Raw genomic sequence first — 17,711 nt, forward strand, 5'->3', positions numbered from 1 at the left:
TGTGATGAAGTTGGTGAACTGAGTGAGTTCACCTGACTAAGTGAATAGAAAACCTATCATCACCTCCACGGAGGGTTGGCTGAACAGGGCTTACAGAGTAATACATCAGGCTGCAGTGTTAAGTTCCCATGAATGGAGAAACATCATTTGCTATTTTTTTTTCAAACATGGCAAGCACGAAGGAAGGAAGGAAGGAAGGAAGGAAGGAAGGAAGGAAGGGAGGAAGGAAGGAAGGAAGGAGGCAGGGAGGGAGGGAGGGAGGAAGGAAGGAAGGAAGGAAGGAGGGGAGGAAGGGAGGGAGGGAGGGAGGAAGGGAGGGAGGGAGGGAGGGAGGGAGGGAGGAAGGAAGGAAGGAAGGAAGGAAGGAAGGAAGGAAGGAAGGAAGGAAGGAAGAAGAATCTTCCTTGAGATTTGATTGCAAAGCAATGCCCATTGTCTTTTAGTGTCTTACTTTTCCTGCTGCAGTTCTTGTCCCAGGGCAGGAGGACCAGATGTGCAGTGATTCACAAGCAATGTGAGGTGACAGTTCCTCCTTGTCTGGAAATACTAAACACATTTCAAAGACACATTTTCAATTGTGCCAAACCCATTTGAAACCACCCTTTTAAAAAATGACATCTTTTCTTCTTGTTAAAAATGTTTTCCCCTTAGACTCAATGTACCTCAAACTGAGCTCTCTGGGTATTTGAAACTGAAAGCATTTTTTTAAAAGCAATTTTGTAATTAATGAGAGAAAAGAACAATTTCAATTCTGGGAAAGTCAACCCAACTTACTCCAATATTTTATAGCCTGTTACGTCCATAATTTTCTTTTTTGTGTCTCTCCACATATATTTTAGGATGTTTTTACAGATGAGCACTAAGTATCCTTTTTAAAAAATTACTATAATTTTCCTGATTATATGCTCTATGCAGAATATTAAAAAAATACTCAAATAGAAATGACTCATTATCCCATTAGTTAGAAATAACTTCATTCTTAGATATTTTCTTCACATGTTTTAATATAGCTAAAGTCATAAAGCTCACCCTCGTTGTTGCACCCTGAGTAATTTAAATACCATGGAAATAGTTTCAAAAACATTATCTTTATTACTAAGTTATGTGGATTTTTAGGTATTTTTCAATTTTTTTCAGTATTATAAATTTTACAATCACATATTTCTGTACATTTCTCATGCACAGCATCACAGATAAGAAATTACTGTATCAAAAAATATATATTACATATATATTTTGAGGCATTTGATTCCTATTTTGAAATAGCCTTTTAAAAGACGGTAGAAAAGTTTACTTTCTCATGTGCAATATTTAAGGACAATCTCTCTCACTACAATTTTAAGAGCATTGGGCATTATTTGTTTTAGCTTTCAAATCTGATGAACAAAGTGGAATATCCTTATTCTTCTACTCGGCATTTTTGATGACCAGGATTGTTGAAATTTTATAGTCATATTTCTCAATGTCCACCAACTTGCATATGCTCATGGGTGTGTCCCTTATATGGTAATTTTATTTATCTTTCTGGGTCTGTCCCTAGGGTTTATATTTCTATGAATGTAATCATGATGTCTGATTTGGTTGAGAACTCCACCCTGGGTTTGAACTTAGGCTCAGCTGTTCTAGAAAAATGCTTGACCAAGATTTCCCAATACCACTCAGTAGAACCAGATCTACTTAGGCATCTTTGATCTCAGATATGAGTGGCATTAATTCTGAATATGTTCTAAAAATCTATCCTTGTGTTATATAAAACCATTGAAGGGGGAAGCCTGAGTTTATTAAGTAATTATTCCCCAAGGAGATGGCAGCCAATGCTGAGAGAGAGGATGAGATCACTCTTATTTATTATCTGGCCTTTTGGATCAGCTCACTCTATTCCTTTAAGGGGCAACAGAATAATGAACTGGAGCATCCTGAAAGACTTCAGTTTATAACCATATGTCCTCGTGTTTATTACTAAGTATGAGATCAGAAGGCCATATGGACTGACTTGGGGATGATATTTTAAGAAATTATGAAAATGATTCATAGGAAGTACAATAGATAAACACAAAGACATGAAAACTGGGGTCATTAATAATTTGATAATGTTTTGGACACAGCTATAGTTGACAGTACACACTGAGGTACACAGAAGAAGCAGAAAGTGTTTGAAAATAGCAAAAGACATGGTTTTGGCAAAGAAACAAATGCCAACCACAAAAACCCCACAGCTTTCCACAGATTCCCCCAAAGAACCAGTTGTCCTCATTCAATACCACGGGGCTAGAAAGAGTAATTATTAGCATTGCCACCTCTTGCCAGTGCTATTCTAACACCTCTACCATACACTTGTAACACCTCATAATCCAGCTTTGGCACATGTCTAGCCCTTTTCCAGCTGCAGGAACCCTGCCGGACCCTTCCCTTCTCGAAAAGATTTTCACATTCCACCTCCGCCACCACAGGAGCAAAAGATTAAAACACAACAGCCACTCTTTCCAACAACACTTTTGAGCTCTGTATTCTGGACTGTTCTCCGACCTGCACCCTGACCCACCAAACCATTCTCAATGGTAAATTGATAGTAAATGGTAAGTGCCCATCATTTATTTCTATTATATAAGCATATTTGTTTCCATTAATTAGCATATATAATGTACCATGCAATATGATAAGCATTTTTCAGAAAGTATAAATATATTCTCACAACCCATAAATTAGATTCTATTATTATAACTGTGATTACTAGCTATCATTTATATACACACCTGCTTTGTTCTAGGAACTGAGATGAATGTGTTCTAATAATAATAATACTTATAAACTTCTCAATAACTCTACATGATAGATATTAAAGCCATTTCATAAATAATGAAATTGAGCTTCAAAGATGTTAATTAAATTGTATGTGAAGCACTTACTACAATGGTTGACATCAAGAAAATGCCCATGGGGCGCCTGGGTGGCGCAGTCGGTTAAGCGTCCGACTTCAGCCAGGTCACGATCTCGCGGTCCGTGAGTTCGAGCCCTGCGTCAGGCTCTGGGCTGATGGCTTGGAGCCTGGAGCCTGTTTCCGATTCTGTGTCTCCCTCTCTCTCTGCCCCTCCCCCGTTCATGCTCTGTCTCTCTCTGTCCCAAAAATAAATAAAAAAAGTTGAAAAAAAATTAAAAAAAAAAAAAAAGAAAATGCCCAGTAATAGCACCCATTCTACTATTAGCATTATATATTTTATTATTAATATTAATTTTGATGCCATGGGACATGGTCCTTCCTTTGGAAGGCATACCATAGACAAAAAAAGTTAGTACCTTTGTGATCATCTTATTAATAATGCTAATAATATTAATGCTAATAATATTAAATAATATCAATAAATGATAGCAATAATACCAATATTATTACTATGTGTATGCAAAATACTAGATAGTACATTAATAACATATACTATATTAATACTATATGGTATAATGAAAATACTACTACTGTTAAAATATTATAAAATGATACTAATACTCTTAAAAAAACAGCTTAGCTTTATTGAGTACCTACAGTGTGCCGAACAGTGAACTACAACCTTATTGGGATGTACCTCACTTTAATCTTAAACAATTCTGTGCAATAAATTCTTGTGTTGCTTCCTGACTTTCAGATGAAGAAATAAAGGGTAAGAGAGATGAATTAACTTGTCCAAAGTTGCACAGCTTGTACAATAAGGGCCAGAATCTGAATTTATTTTTTTTTTTTTAAATTTTTTTTTATTTCCAATGTTTATTTATTTTTGGGACAGAGAGAGACAGAGCATGAACGGGGGAGGGGCAGAGAGAGAGGGAGACACAGAATCGGAAACAGGCTCCAGGCTCCGAGCCATCAGCCCAGAGCCTGACGTGGGGCTCGAACTCACGGACCGCGAGATCGTGACCTGGCTGAAGTCGGACGCTTAACCGACTGCGCCACCCAGGCGCCCCCAGAATCTGAATTTAGACCATCTGACTTAAAAGCTCCAGTTCTTAATCGTTGCACATTTGAGAATTGAAAGGCAACTTATAAATCACTTTGTCTTTAACTCCTTATCTTACATATGAAAAAATGAAGGAAATAAAGTGCCCATGATCACACGGCACTTACTGGCCTAGCCGAAACTTGGTAGTAATAGCCTTATTGTTGGCTTACTATGTACACCACTGTGCAAACATTATCTTCTTTAAAGCCCCAATATCCACGTAAATTAGGTACCAATGTAATCCCCTATTTACCTTAAAGGAAACTGAAACTCAGAGAGGTTAAGCTACTTGTTCAAGTCGAAGGCCACAAGAGAAACTGGGCTCTGGGCACAGGCAGCTGGGCTTCTGAACCTTTGTCCTTAACCACTATTAACTTCCTGAGTCAGTCATCTCTCAATCCAACATCCTTTCCAGGTCACCATGATGGTTTCTATTTCTTCCCCAAGAGCAATAGTGTTCTGGAGTTCTATCAGACCAACTTTCAAGAGACAGTTGCTAAATTTTCAGGATTTTTGTGAGCTGGTGGTCAAACACAGTCATTACTAAAAATTGAATTTTATAAGCTTCCAGTCAAATAAATTATACTAAAAATAAAGGCTATCCTTTTGTACCTTGATGATCCATTTTATTTATAATACTATTAATATTAATGGTAAGAATATTAATAAGATTAATAAATACTGATAATACCAAAAATACTACTACTGTTAATATGATATACTTTATTTTACTATATTATATAACTACACTTCCAACTCCTAACTGCTTTACTACATTTTACTATTACCGAGGCTCTTCACATTATATGTCTATTCTATCTGCATGTGGGAGTACTATATAATGGTATGCTAGCACACATCTTTTCACAACTCTGCCTTTAGTGATTTCATGTAGGTAGCTTAAAACTGGCCATGGTAGGGCTGTTTACACCACAGAAATGGGCAAATGCTTCAAACAGGTGTATTTATTTCCCCCACATAGTCCGTTGTTAAACATTTCCCGGTAGCACTGCCAAAGGTCATGAGTATTCAAAGAGAAGTCACAAAGTATGTTTCCTAAATCATTTAGGTTACACGAGGAGCCCTCAAATTTGCTACACTCATTCAAAAGATATAATGTGGATTGTCTTGGTGGCACTACTGATATCATGTGAGTACAAACAAAAAGTCTCTGGGGAACTTCAGTGGATGTTCAAGCTAAGAGGCTTACACGTATCTCCGTGAAATAAGTTTCTCTACCTCTATATCGCATCCTGTAAGTAACCGAGTATGAGACAAAGGGTGGAAGGAAGATAATATTCTAAATTTATATAATATACTACATTGTGGACCATCTGACCAACCATCAGTTTCCAGTGGTAGACCCTACCCTGAAGAGGAACAAAACAGTGAAAGAGGACGCTAAGCTCACAGGCCAGAGGAAAAATCCAGTTAAATGTGAGAGAGGTGCACAGCCTAAGAGGCACGAACCAGTCCATGAGATCTCAGACTACCTGGCTTAGTAGTGTGATGCTTGGTAATTCTGCCTTGTGGGTCACTGGTTGAACCTGGCTTCCGCTGTGAGTAGTTGAAAGCTGCTGGCAGCAGCAGGTGATTTAATACTCGGAATGAAACGAAGCAGTCAGCTCCGCTCAGGTCTGCACGGACTCCTGTTTCTTTCCACAGCAGTTGGCAGTCATTAGCACCCTTTTTGACAGTCTCTGCAGAAAGGCCAAGATCATAGTACTCCCAGAGACTAAAATCACATCTCACCTTGGTGGTCCCTCCAGCTCAGAGCTATAGAGGTGAGAAATCTTGTTCTGCCATTTGGTCTCATTAGAGATCTTTCATTCCCAGCAATATGCTTCTTTCTCAAGGAGCTTGGAGTCAAGAGTTCAAAGGGGCACTAGAAGGAAACAAAACATATTTGTAAAGCCTCTTTGCTCTGTCATTTTTCTTTCGCAACATTTCTAAGGACATGGTCTTAAATCAAATTCTTTGGGGGACATTTTCAGTAGAGGAAAATTTTGAACAGCTGAATTTTGTTTGAATTTGTCAGATTTATTTTGAAATCGTTAAGTCGGAAAGACAATAAATTATGGTGTGGAATTTTGGGAGACCTCATCATGGTAGAAAAGTATAGCTGAGCAAAGTGACCTCTCCCAACTATTTTAAATATTTAGATCTCTGGAGAAAAGACCAGGTGGTGACACAGAATCAGAGACTGAGAACTGCAAAGGACAATAGTGCAAGGGGCTGAGAGGCTTGCACCTTAGTCTGCATTCTGTCATTTACAAGCGTTGTGAACTTCAGAAAAATATGCATGTTGAGCTAGATGGACTTCCATCTCTAATATCCTATGGTGCAGATTTTTTAAGCAGATAAAATACATTTCTATACAAATTTTACCAGTGAAATATCTACGTGTGTTAATATATGTAAAGCACTTGGCACAAGGTCTGGAATATAACAAGCGCTATGTACAAAGATCCTTCTTTGTAGGGGCACCTGTTTGGCTCAGTCGGTTAAGCATCTGACTGTTGATTTCGGCTCAGGTCATGATCTCATGGTTTGGGAGTTTGAGCCTGGTTTCGGGCTCTGCAGTAAGAGTACAGCCTGCTTGGGATTCTCTCTCTCCCTGTCTCTCTGCCCCTCTCTGCTTTCTCTCTCTCTCTCCCAAAAATAAATAAAAATAAGCATCTTAAAAAAGATGCTTCTTTGTAAAATCATTCTTTGTATGAAAAGAAAATTGGGTGGATGCTGCCTTTTTCTTCTTCTTCTTAGAAAGTAACGGTGCATATTTGCTTATTAAAGACTCAGAGCATTCTTGAGGAAATAAATCTATTTATTTGGCATAATTTAGCATTCTCAAACTTATTTGGTGATAAAACCTCATTAGTCCATAGTATCTACATAGCCCTCCAACTGAACTACACAGACCCTCTTTTCCAACTTTATAGGAATTAAGTCTTGCTCTCAGCCCACCGCTTCAGGCAAACACTAGGTGCTAGACCCTGTGCTAAGATATTTACAGTAACTATCCCATTTAATCCTTAAAACTCTGGAAGTCGGTGATTTCACGACATCTTTGCCAATGAGCAAGGGGAAGCTCATAGATGTTTAGTAACTCATATAAAGTTACATAACCAGGATTGAACTGTCAGTTTTCAGGACCTCTAAGACAGTCTGAGTGACGATAAGAAAATGAGAGAATGAGTAAATGCTTCCTGACTTGGGCTGGAGTGAGGGCTGAGCTTGGACATGGTGTCCACTGAGAGGAACTGTGAACCTCCTGAATGATCTCAGAAGGTGAAGCTAAGGAATTGAGACAAGGGAGGGGAAGCCAGGCTACAGAACCCCTGTGTCACAGTCAGAACCAGTTAGGGAGGGCGTATATATGAGTAGGAACTGGACATACCACCACTTTCCTACATCCCTTCCTGTCTTCACATATGTGTTCTATGCATGTTTGCCCAAAGTAGAAGTATCAATTCCAGTAGGTGTTAACCAAAAGGCACTATAATATATTTAGCTAATGAGACACGTGATATAATCAGAATACCACCCATATCAGCAAAGTCTGGGCCCTGTGTGGTCTTAACCGATAGGTCTTGCTGATATGGACTTCTTAGCACAGGTGTTGATAAGCTCTGCCTATGACCCCTGGTTTGCCTCCAAAGCATAGAAACTTCTGTGACAGTAATATGGGGTGACTGGGGGGACCTTAGCCCTGAAGTCAATGACAACTTCCAATTTCTTAGCTGGAGTCAGATTCACAGTTTTAAAAGAATTTGGAGGCTGTTTATAAATACCAAAGGCCGCTTATTCATGGTGAATCCAATCACATAATATAATGAACTTTCCAGTTGTTAACAACAAAGGAGGAAGTGGTAAGTTTAATTGCTGGATTTCATTTAGCAGATAAAGTTGGAGACTTCCAAATAATCCTCAGTTATAACCATTAGTTACTGTGTAAGCAAATAAACCCAGTTTCTCCAGACATTATGATTGTTCAAGAGTAATTAGAAAAATATACTGCTTTCCAAATATATTGTCAATTACTTTTAAATTTTATAACAATTTTCTTCAGGGGAAGAAAGCCATTTGTGGGCTTTATCTGGCTCATCAGCTAATAGATAGCAACTTTTACTATATTTGATTTTCTTTATTTGTGTGTGTGAAGTTTAGTCACCCAGAAAGAATCTTTTGTGGTCATTATACGGTCTTAAGAGAACTCAACAAGTATTTTTAATGATGAAATTGTAAATCCTGGTAACTTGTGGGATAAAGACGTGAGCAGAACCAGTCAAGGAACACCACCCGAAGTTTTATTTATAAAACTTATTTATGTCTAGGCACATTACATGTTACACTTGGCCAATGTATTTAACATTTTATATACTTCATCTGTACATTGGGAATCTTGGTTTATAAGATACATGAGTATATTTTGATATAAAATTATATGCTATTTGAGATTTGTACACAGATTGAAAGAAAAATGGTGTGGATTGTATGCTATGGGAGACATTTGGGTAAATTACTTCATGCTGAGAGTTTCCTCACCAAATACAGATTTGGCAAAGTATAAAATGTACAAGGGTCAATGGGGATTTAACTCTTATTTCTAGTTCTTTACCTTTTTGAATATAGCAAGAATACTTTTTTCTTCTAATTTTAAGCATTTGAATTTTTTAGTTATATAAGTAATACACGAATGAGGGCATCTAAAGCATCTAAAGTAAAATTATTAGTCTCCACAGAAATAAGCCCACATCCCTGAAAGCCATTACTAAGAATTTTGTTTCGTCCCATAGGGTTTTGTTTGTTTTGTTTTTTGTTTTTTGCTTTGCTTATTCAAATATATATATGTACTTATGTAGGGATTGTTGCTTTGTTTTTCTTACAAATAAAGAATTGCATTAAATATTTTCTTATATTTTCCTATATTCATTTTACCTGACACCCTTCCTACTTTTGTATGCACTGACTTCTATATACATTTGGTCTACTACATTCTTTTTGATAGGTGCAATGGTATTCCATAATTTGGATCATCTGAATTTATTCCATAACTTGTTTCTATTCCATAATTTGGAAGCACTAAATTATTTGACCATTTTCCTATTTATAGACATTCATATTGTTTCCAACTTCTTAAAATCAAAAACATGCTGCAATTACTTTTAGAATTCGATAAGCTGATTCTGAAGACCATGTGTTACAAAAATATTTAAGAATTGTCTGGAAGTCTTAAAACTTAGCGGGTAAGTTTTGGATTTGCCAGCAATTACTATTAAGTTAATCACTTGGAAGAAAATAAATAAAGCTCCGGCTGTGTGCCCCTAGACAAATATAAATTTCACACAAAACTTTTAATGATTAAATAAATGTGTTAAAAGAAAAAATAAGGTGGGAATGTATAACTTTGAAGGGAAGGGAAGCTTGGTAAGGAATATGGAAACAAAAAGATATAAAGGAAAAATGAAACACCAGGTGAAGTCATAAAGCAATAAAACAACAACAACAAAAGCCTTTGAATAGGATCAGGCAACTTAATCAAATTAAAAGAACAATTACAGACTGGAAGAAAATATTTGCTACACACAAATGTGGTTAATCTTCTTAAGATATAAGTAGTTCTTCAAATTAGTAAGAACAATGGATAGCACAGGGAGAAATGATATTCAGGGAAATGAAAATAAAAACAACAATGAAATAAAACTTTTTGCCCTTCAGATTGTCAAAAATGTAAGATCATGTTAACTCCCAGTGCTCATGAGATTATAAGGAAAACAGTACTCTCATATATTATTTCTCAAAAGCAGTGAAGAGTCTGGAAATTTCTGTAAATTTTGGGAAATAAATCTGGCTATATTATTGTAAACTGTAAGTGTGCATATCATTTGTTCTAGCACCCCATTTCTGGGAAATTATTTTTCAGAAAATACAAGTGTATAATGATTCTTTTCAAACAGGAATTTGGTTTATTGTTTCCTGGACAAAATAAACAAGCATTCAAATAAACTAGGGTTCCTGCGCATAACTAAGATTTCCTTTTGATGTTCCAGTTTCTCTGTACCACAAAACTATAGGAGAAAAAAATGTCAACAAAATGGGCTTTTGCTCTCCTTACTCAATAGAAATGCTGGTAAGAAAGAGGGGGAAAGCTAAGCAAAGAAAAATGGTAACGTGAGGGACTTGAGCAGGAAGCTAAGGCTTTGCAATGCAGCAAGGATCACTGACTGAAGTGAGTTGTGAACAAATGAGTAGAATAATCCTGTGTCCACTAGTTTGCAACTGCATGGAGAATAGAGAGGTGTACGCATTAGGCAAGGTGCTAACAAAATATTACAATGGGTTAGTTGGAAAAGCAGTCACAGTGCAAATATAAGCAAATCTCAGAGTCAACTCCTAAGCAGTTTAATTTCTTAGTTAACTCCTTGAGAGATACAACAGAAGTCAATACAATTTTTGGCCCTACTGTGTACAACCAGAAAAATAAAGTCACAATGGTCAACCACATAGCCTTTCAGGGATTCCATGTATTAATTCAATCTGTACTGGGTTACAGGGAAAGGATAACTAACCACACACACACACACACACACACACACACACACACACACACACACACGTACACACTTCAAGAAACCAAAATACCTAATGATTATTGAACAAAGAAGTAGCACTAAATGTATTGTAGCATTTGTCTGAATGAGGTTGATCAAATACGAGCAACTACTATTTTTTCATGCATTTTGTTAGACATTAAGACAAAAAGATGAAGAGAGATACAGCACATTTTATCACAAGAGAATTAATGCCTTTTATCATAAGAGAATTGTAACAAATAGGTTCCTATATCTACAACTGCCAATGTCTTACAAAGGAGAAATGAGAAACGGATTCAGAATGGTAAGCGAAGGTCTAAAAGTTAATCTGCCCCCTTATCCTTATTATATTATCCCTAATATGTCTGATTCAGCACTTCTTCAGACTAGATTCTCCTTAGAGATATAAGACATTGTCCCTTTGTCAAGAGATCCACTTTCTACACTTTTCTTCAGTCTTTTACTTGTTTTACTGGCCACAAGTAATGGGAACAAAACGTCTGCTCTTTGCTAAGTGTTTACTGGAGGCCAGGGACTGTGCCAAGCATTTTATAGAAGTGAATTCCTCTAGTTTTCACCACTGTGAGGTTTATATTTTCCATATTTTATAGAGTAAGAAAACTCAGAGGTTCAAAGTTATTCATAGCCTGGGAAGGATCTTACCACTATCACATGGCAGAGATGGTCCTCAGACCCACGTGTGGTGAACTGCAAAGCCTATGATGTGCTTAAGTAGGTTGTTAGTCTACTGCCTCAAGACAGAACATTTTGGAATATAGACTATTACAATTTTACTTTAGGACTCACTTCTCTACATCATGACATCTTGGCCTTTCCCCCGCCCCCACACCCTGCCTTATGACCAGGCCTATAGATTAGGATTAGTTTGCAAGGGATTACTAAGATTAATGAACTCATTTTAAGATTAGTGATTGTTAATGAATTAAATATTTATGCCATGTTATTGCTTTTATAAAATATAGCATCTAATGTCAAAATGCTTTATAGGCTCAGAAAGGTAAAATAAAACTGAACATATTTAGAAGTTGGTAAATTACAGGTCCTTTGTTAAGGAATGATTTGATTTGCCTGTTTCCGCAAAAGAAAGTCTAAAGACACACAATGCCTAGACTGGTTTTGATGTGTATTAGATGGATTTCTCCTGAGAAGTCTAGATAATCTCTGATATTTATATAGTGGCAATCATATCCCTGGCACTTAGCAATGGCCAGAGAGAGATTAGATAAAAGACCCTTAAGAGATTAGTGTAATATAACCCAGACTTTGATGCATCTGTTCTCTGTTGGCCTTCGAAGTCAGGCCCCACATTCCATTTTTCACAGTAAATCCAAGGTATAATTTTAGGATCCTTTACTATGATTATTTTTTCTAATCAGTCGTTTTTAATACTATTTATTGTCTTGGTGCTTGGATCTTCCTTGACATAAAATTTTTAAATATTTAATTCTACTTAATAATTCAGTATCATAATATGAAGTCTCTTTAATTATGTACCAAACTATGATCAATATTGAGATGGACCTCTGTCTTAGTCACTTACTTAAAGAAAAAAAAAAGATTAATTAATTTCATCTTCTTATCCTTAGACTCTATTCAATTTTTCCAGAACACTCCATTTCTCTTCAACCCACTTCGTTTCTCTTCAATCCACAGTAATTGGGGTAAAAGAGATGCTTGGTGATTGGCTGAAAGTGTTGGGATAAAAAAGCAAGCTTTCTACAACCCTTTGATTATTTTTTCAGACTGCCAAACGTTCCTTTTTAAAGACTGTTACATTTCTTAAAAGCCCCAGAGTGATTGCTTATCCTAATCCTAATGTATATCTAAGCATATTGGCCTCTTGGCCCAGTTTCTGAGTTTGAAATTGAATGCATATTGAACCCCACCAGGTCCCTTGCTCTCCTACTCCTTCAAAACAGACACACACGTGCATTCACACACATGCACGCAAGGGTTTTGGTTTTGTTTTTGTTTTTTTGTCAGTATATGTTCCTTAAGGTTCAAAGCATCCCGTTAAAATACCAACACACTTTCTTAACCACTACCACCCTTCCTGGTATCAAAAGGAATATACTCCTTCCAAAGGCTTTTCTCACAAAGTTACTTTAATATATATATTATATATTATATTTTAATATATATTATATATTATTGTATTATAGTATATGTATATACATATATATACTAGTTTACAACCAGTTTCTCCTACACAATATTTTTTAGTTTTATGCCCAGTTCATTATAATCTCAATCCATGTCACATTTCCTATCTGAAGCAATGTCTTTATAATTTTTTAAAGTTTATTTATTTATTTTGAGGGAGAGAGAGAGCAAGCAGGAGGAACACAGAGAGAAGGAGAGAATGAATCCCAAGCAGGCTCTTCGCTAATGTGGGGCTCGATCCCACCAACTGTGAGATCATGACCTGAGCAGAAATCAAGAGTCAGATGCTTAACTGACTGAGCTAACCAGACACCCCTGAAACAATGTCTTTGATTAAATATTTGACATGAGTTTTGGCATCTAATAATATTATAATCATAACTCTCAAATGGCTTATTTTTTGACATGGCCCACACTTCTTTATTTTCATTGTAACTATTACTAACTAACATCAGTGCAAACAAGTAAAGTTACTAAGAGGAACATGAAATAACTAATAGGAGATTATTCTGAAAATTCTCTTTCTCTTTTTTCTCTTTTGACAGAGAAAGAAGGCAAAAAGTCAAACTGCCTCCTCTGAGGTTTGAACTCAGGACCTTCAGATTATGAAACTGACAGGCTGCCTACTGCACTAAGGAGGCTAGCTAGAAGCTACTTTATCTGTGTACATCTCTCTGCTGACACACAAACGACAACATCAGCATTTTCCTTTGAAGACTGAAACTGGTAGAACACTGGAATCATCAAGTGTTATGATCTTCAAAGTACATTTCAATGATGGCTCAAATTGTCTTTCAAAATCAAAGTTTCTTTGATTATGTACATGGAATTTTCTTGTATAGAGATGCAATATACCAAGGGAAAGTCAACCAGTGTTTTTATATGACCTTTCTCTATATTAAGCTTCCTATCCTTAAAGATCCAGGAAAGGACTGAGACCATAGTGAGAAAATTTTGGGGAAAGGATGGGTGCAAAATGTAGTTTATTGTCCTGACATTTATCATTATTTAATTATACAGAATATAGCTTCATTTTCTTCTTTATCCAGAGACAAATGATAGCATTCTCTTGAAGACTAGTAGTTAACCTGCTAACATGGTCTTAGTTGAACAACTATGCCTTGCCAACTAGGTTGCATAAGGTAATTTCTGTAGACTTCTAAAGCTACCAGTAGTTTGAGATGATTTTTTCCTGTACATTTTCCCTTCTTTCCTTACTGACTACTTAGGATGAAAAGGGAGACTAAGGTGTTTCCAATACTAGCAGGTGGAAGAATCACTAGGTGCAAATCAAGGAAGTTGGAACAAAGAAATTCAGGCTGGCTGACCTGGGTCGAATGAGTTTCTCTTCAACTTCTCTGTAGGGCCATATGTGCATTAGATGGAAGCTCTATGTGAAGTTAACTTCATGAACAAAGGACATTGATTTAAAGGAGACCCTATATTAGTTATTTAATTTGCATACCTACACGTCTTCAAGATTCCTCTTTTACTTTACAAAATAGAGCATTAATTGTTAGCCTTTTAACCAACAGCTGCCTGAATCTTAAAGTTATTGGTTTCATATTGCCCAGTGGCAAATACTCAGCATTGTCTTTTTAAGAGTTCTCAATATCAAGTTAATTTGGCAATACGTTGTCCTATCAAAGCCTATGTCGTCCAGAGAGTAGGTAAGACTTAATTATTTTGTTTGCTGAGAGAAGAAAAAAGTATATGACCATATAATTTTATAGAACTTGCATCTGCTCTAGAACGCCAAAGACAAAACACCAGAAATGGATCACAGAGAGGAAAAAGAGGTTCAGTACAGGAACATGATTGAGGATGGACACTCTACTAGGCAGAAGAACAAAACTATGTTCGGGTAGTTCTTATTCTGGATAATAACTTATTTAGTAAACTGTGTGTTTCAGATAACAATCACAGCTATGACACCATCAAGAATTTCTGGGTTTTTTGGCGGACCCTGGACAAGTTGATTGGTCAAGTTGATTGGTCAAGTTGCTCAGGTTTTGTCTACTGAACTAGAGTGTAAGCTCCTGTAGGTCAGGAATTATAGTAATTTTTTTCTGTGCGATTCTTTTAGAAGCTACTTAAAAGATGCTATCTGCCTCATAGACATGTAAAATGTCCCTGCCCTCACTCAAGTCCCTAGACACACTCTGATTAGGGGCAGAGGGCAAATTGGACATCAAAGAGTTGCCAAAGGCTTTTCTGCCTTGGAAGGCTGAAGAGCTCTTGATTCTTTGATCTCTGCTTCCATCCCCTCCCCCACTCTGCCCCCGCTTGTACCTCAGGGTCGGTCTTCCTTGGCCCCACCCTGTGTGTCTGCTGTCCTCAGTGTCTCTCACAGAAGACCCCTGACATCCTGGTCTACATTAAGGAATAAAACTCAACAAGAGTGCAAACAATCAACCTTCTAATCCAGACAAGCTGCTATCTTAGCCTTTGGCTCCCTTATCTGAATAGAAAAAACACTTGGTGAACTGTCTCAAATCTCAGAAAAAAAAAATCAAGAGCATTTTTCCCCCTCTTCATTTAATATATAGCTCAGATTCTATTGCTGGTATTATCTTTGGCTCACCTGCCAAACAACCAAGAGGGAAAAGTTCTGGGGAACTACATCTGAAGTTTATATGCCTCCAACTATGTGATTCTTGAAAATCAAATTTTAAACATTAAAATGTAAGTCTATTGTCAATGACTCTGTCCTGTAAGTGCAACATTTCATTAACTGCAATGTAGAAGCAAATGATGGTTTCTTTTGAGATCAAACTGATAAGGTTGTAGTCAAAAAGTATCTAAATGTCAGAATCTCTAACACCCTCAAACATGCAAAAAGAACAGTTGGAAATAAACATCCCTTCCAACAAGAAAGGTTTGGTTTAATATGAAATAACTGTCTTGACTGTATGAGATGTTTTAGAATCTACTTTAATGAAAGAGAATAGAGAGCTTTGATGTTTTAGATTTTGAAAGCCCAGAGGAAGAGAACTAACCCTCATGACTTTCTGGGGACTCTACTCTGTATGGGAAGGTCATTCAGGTCCTGGATTCAGCAGATGGTGTCTATACTGGGTTGATCCCTTAAGTCTAGGCTGGCATATCACATCACTCAAGTCTATTCTGCTAAATACTAGTTGAATAACCTGATCATCAATACACTTCCCTAAAGATTGGTCATTGATTAGCTTAATTTTCATTCTACTGATATGCACTTCTCTGTACCAAGTTTTATGATTTTTGTACTGGTAGGTGTAAGGAATACTAGAGAAAAATTGAAAAATTTACTACCAAATTATATTTACAACCGAAGTTGTATCCTATGGTTTCTTTCTATTATTATATGAGAATTAAAAGATTTGTAGAAGGCTCAGGGTGTTATATGTAAGTGATGACTCACTAAATTCTACTCCTGAAAATATTAATATATTATATGTTAACTAACTTGGATTAAAAAAGAAGATTCATAGAAGGCTTATCATGTAAGACAATCAGTTCTTCCTCCTAAGGAGAAATTGAAAAGTCTTCACTGGAGTTTTAAAAACCCACGCCTAATTTCTAGGCAGGGAGATGTTTTAAATCAGATAAAATCACACAGTATATTCATCTCTACATGACTGTAAAACTCTTTCCTTTGTCCCTTCATAACTATTCTGGCCCCATTCAGTCATTAGATGTAGATGTTCCCCAAAGTTCTACATTTGGTCTTCAGATAGAGATATTCTTTTTTCTCGTCCACTCACACCCCATCTATTATTGCCTCAATGCAAACAGCTTCTGGCATCTCTCATTCTCAGCTCTCTATGTCTAGCTGTCGAGCTCTCTTACCTCATCAGTTTGTCCCTCAAACAGCACCTCCACCCAATGCCTACCCTTACTACCCTGTTTAAAATGACAACTATTTCCTGCCACTGCACAAATCTCATTACCATGCTCAATTTTTCTGTAACATTGAAATATAACAAGGATTTATGTCTTAAGAAACATTCCTGGCACACAGAAGCCCCTCAAAAATATTCTTTGAATATAGGAACAAAGCAACTCCAACACCTGAATCAACTATTTTTAAGTGTCTTACTTTCTCATTAGGCTCAAAGTTTGGGTTCCATATCTGATTTCTTTTTCCTTTTTCCCCATTAGCTCTTGTGAGTCAACAGGTGTTGACCATGCTTCATTAATGATGACTCTCATCCTTCTTGTGAATTCTATTCCCACTGCCAGAAGCCTAGGTGAAATTCCCAGTTTTTCTTTCCTGTTTGAACACAACAGACCTGTAAATGGTTTCCTTTCTCTTTTATAACTCATTTTATACATTGCTGCCTTCCTAAAACATAGCCTTGACTATGTGGTAGCAGTTCATAGATTCCTTCAGCAAATATTGAGCAAGAGCAAATATCTTCTAGGCAAGGACTAAAAAAACAAAATGTCTCTTTATTTGTAGAGTTTATTTTCCCAGCTCATTACCCTTCAGTAACTCCTAATTGTCTACAAAGTAAAGTCTGGCTATTATGTTGACATGAAGACTCTCCACATCTGATCTCATCAAGCATTGCCATTATAACCCTCTATGCATTCATGCGCCAGTCAAATCGCACCATACATGATCAATCTTGTTCCATATCTCTGAGTTCCCTGTTAATCCATGTGTAATAAGTTCCAATCCCTCTCTCCTATAAGAATCCTACACAGATCTGATTCTGCCATCTCCATGAAGTCTTCTCTAATTAATTCGGAAATTATTTTTTTCTTCTGGTCTATTTTTGCCTCTTTAAAGACACATATTATATACTACTCTGTATGCTATTTATTAGTCTATGTGTCTTACCTACCACAGTAGAATAGAATGTCCTTTAGGCCAGAAACCCTGCCTCAGACTTCTTGAACTTCCCACAGCACCTGGTGTAATGCCTTGTACTTAAGCACTTAATATGTTCATTGAATAGAA

The 17,711-nt window shown here is 36.7% G+C and overlaps 1 long non-coding RNA gene and 1 other non-coding gene across 2 annotated transcripts in view; both read right to left on the reverse strand.

Moving 5' to 3' along the window:
• Positions 1-17,711, reverse strand: part of LOC147571869 (uncharacterized) — a 131,302-nt gene that overhangs the window by 59,747 nt on the left and 53,844 nt on the right. Inside the window, exon 3 of the long non-coding RNA XR_015246896.1 lies at positions 5,739-5,871. This is a non-coding gene — a long non-coding RNA (uncharacterized LOC147571869). The remainder of the gene's footprint in view (positions 1-5,738; positions 5,872-17,711) is intronic.
• TRNAM-CAU (transfer RNA methionine (anticodon CAU)) lies at positions 13,332-13,404 on the reverse strand. Its single transcript has one exon. It is a non-coding gene; the product is annotated as a tRNA-Met (tRNA).

This window comes from Puma concolor, chromosome F2, assembly GCF_028749965.1.
Source record: "Puma concolor isolate L17-30 chromosome F2, mPumCon1.1.hap2, whole genome shotgun sequence".
Lineage (NCBI taxonomy): Eukaryota > Metazoa > Chordata > Mammalia > Carnivora > Felidae > Puma > Puma concolor.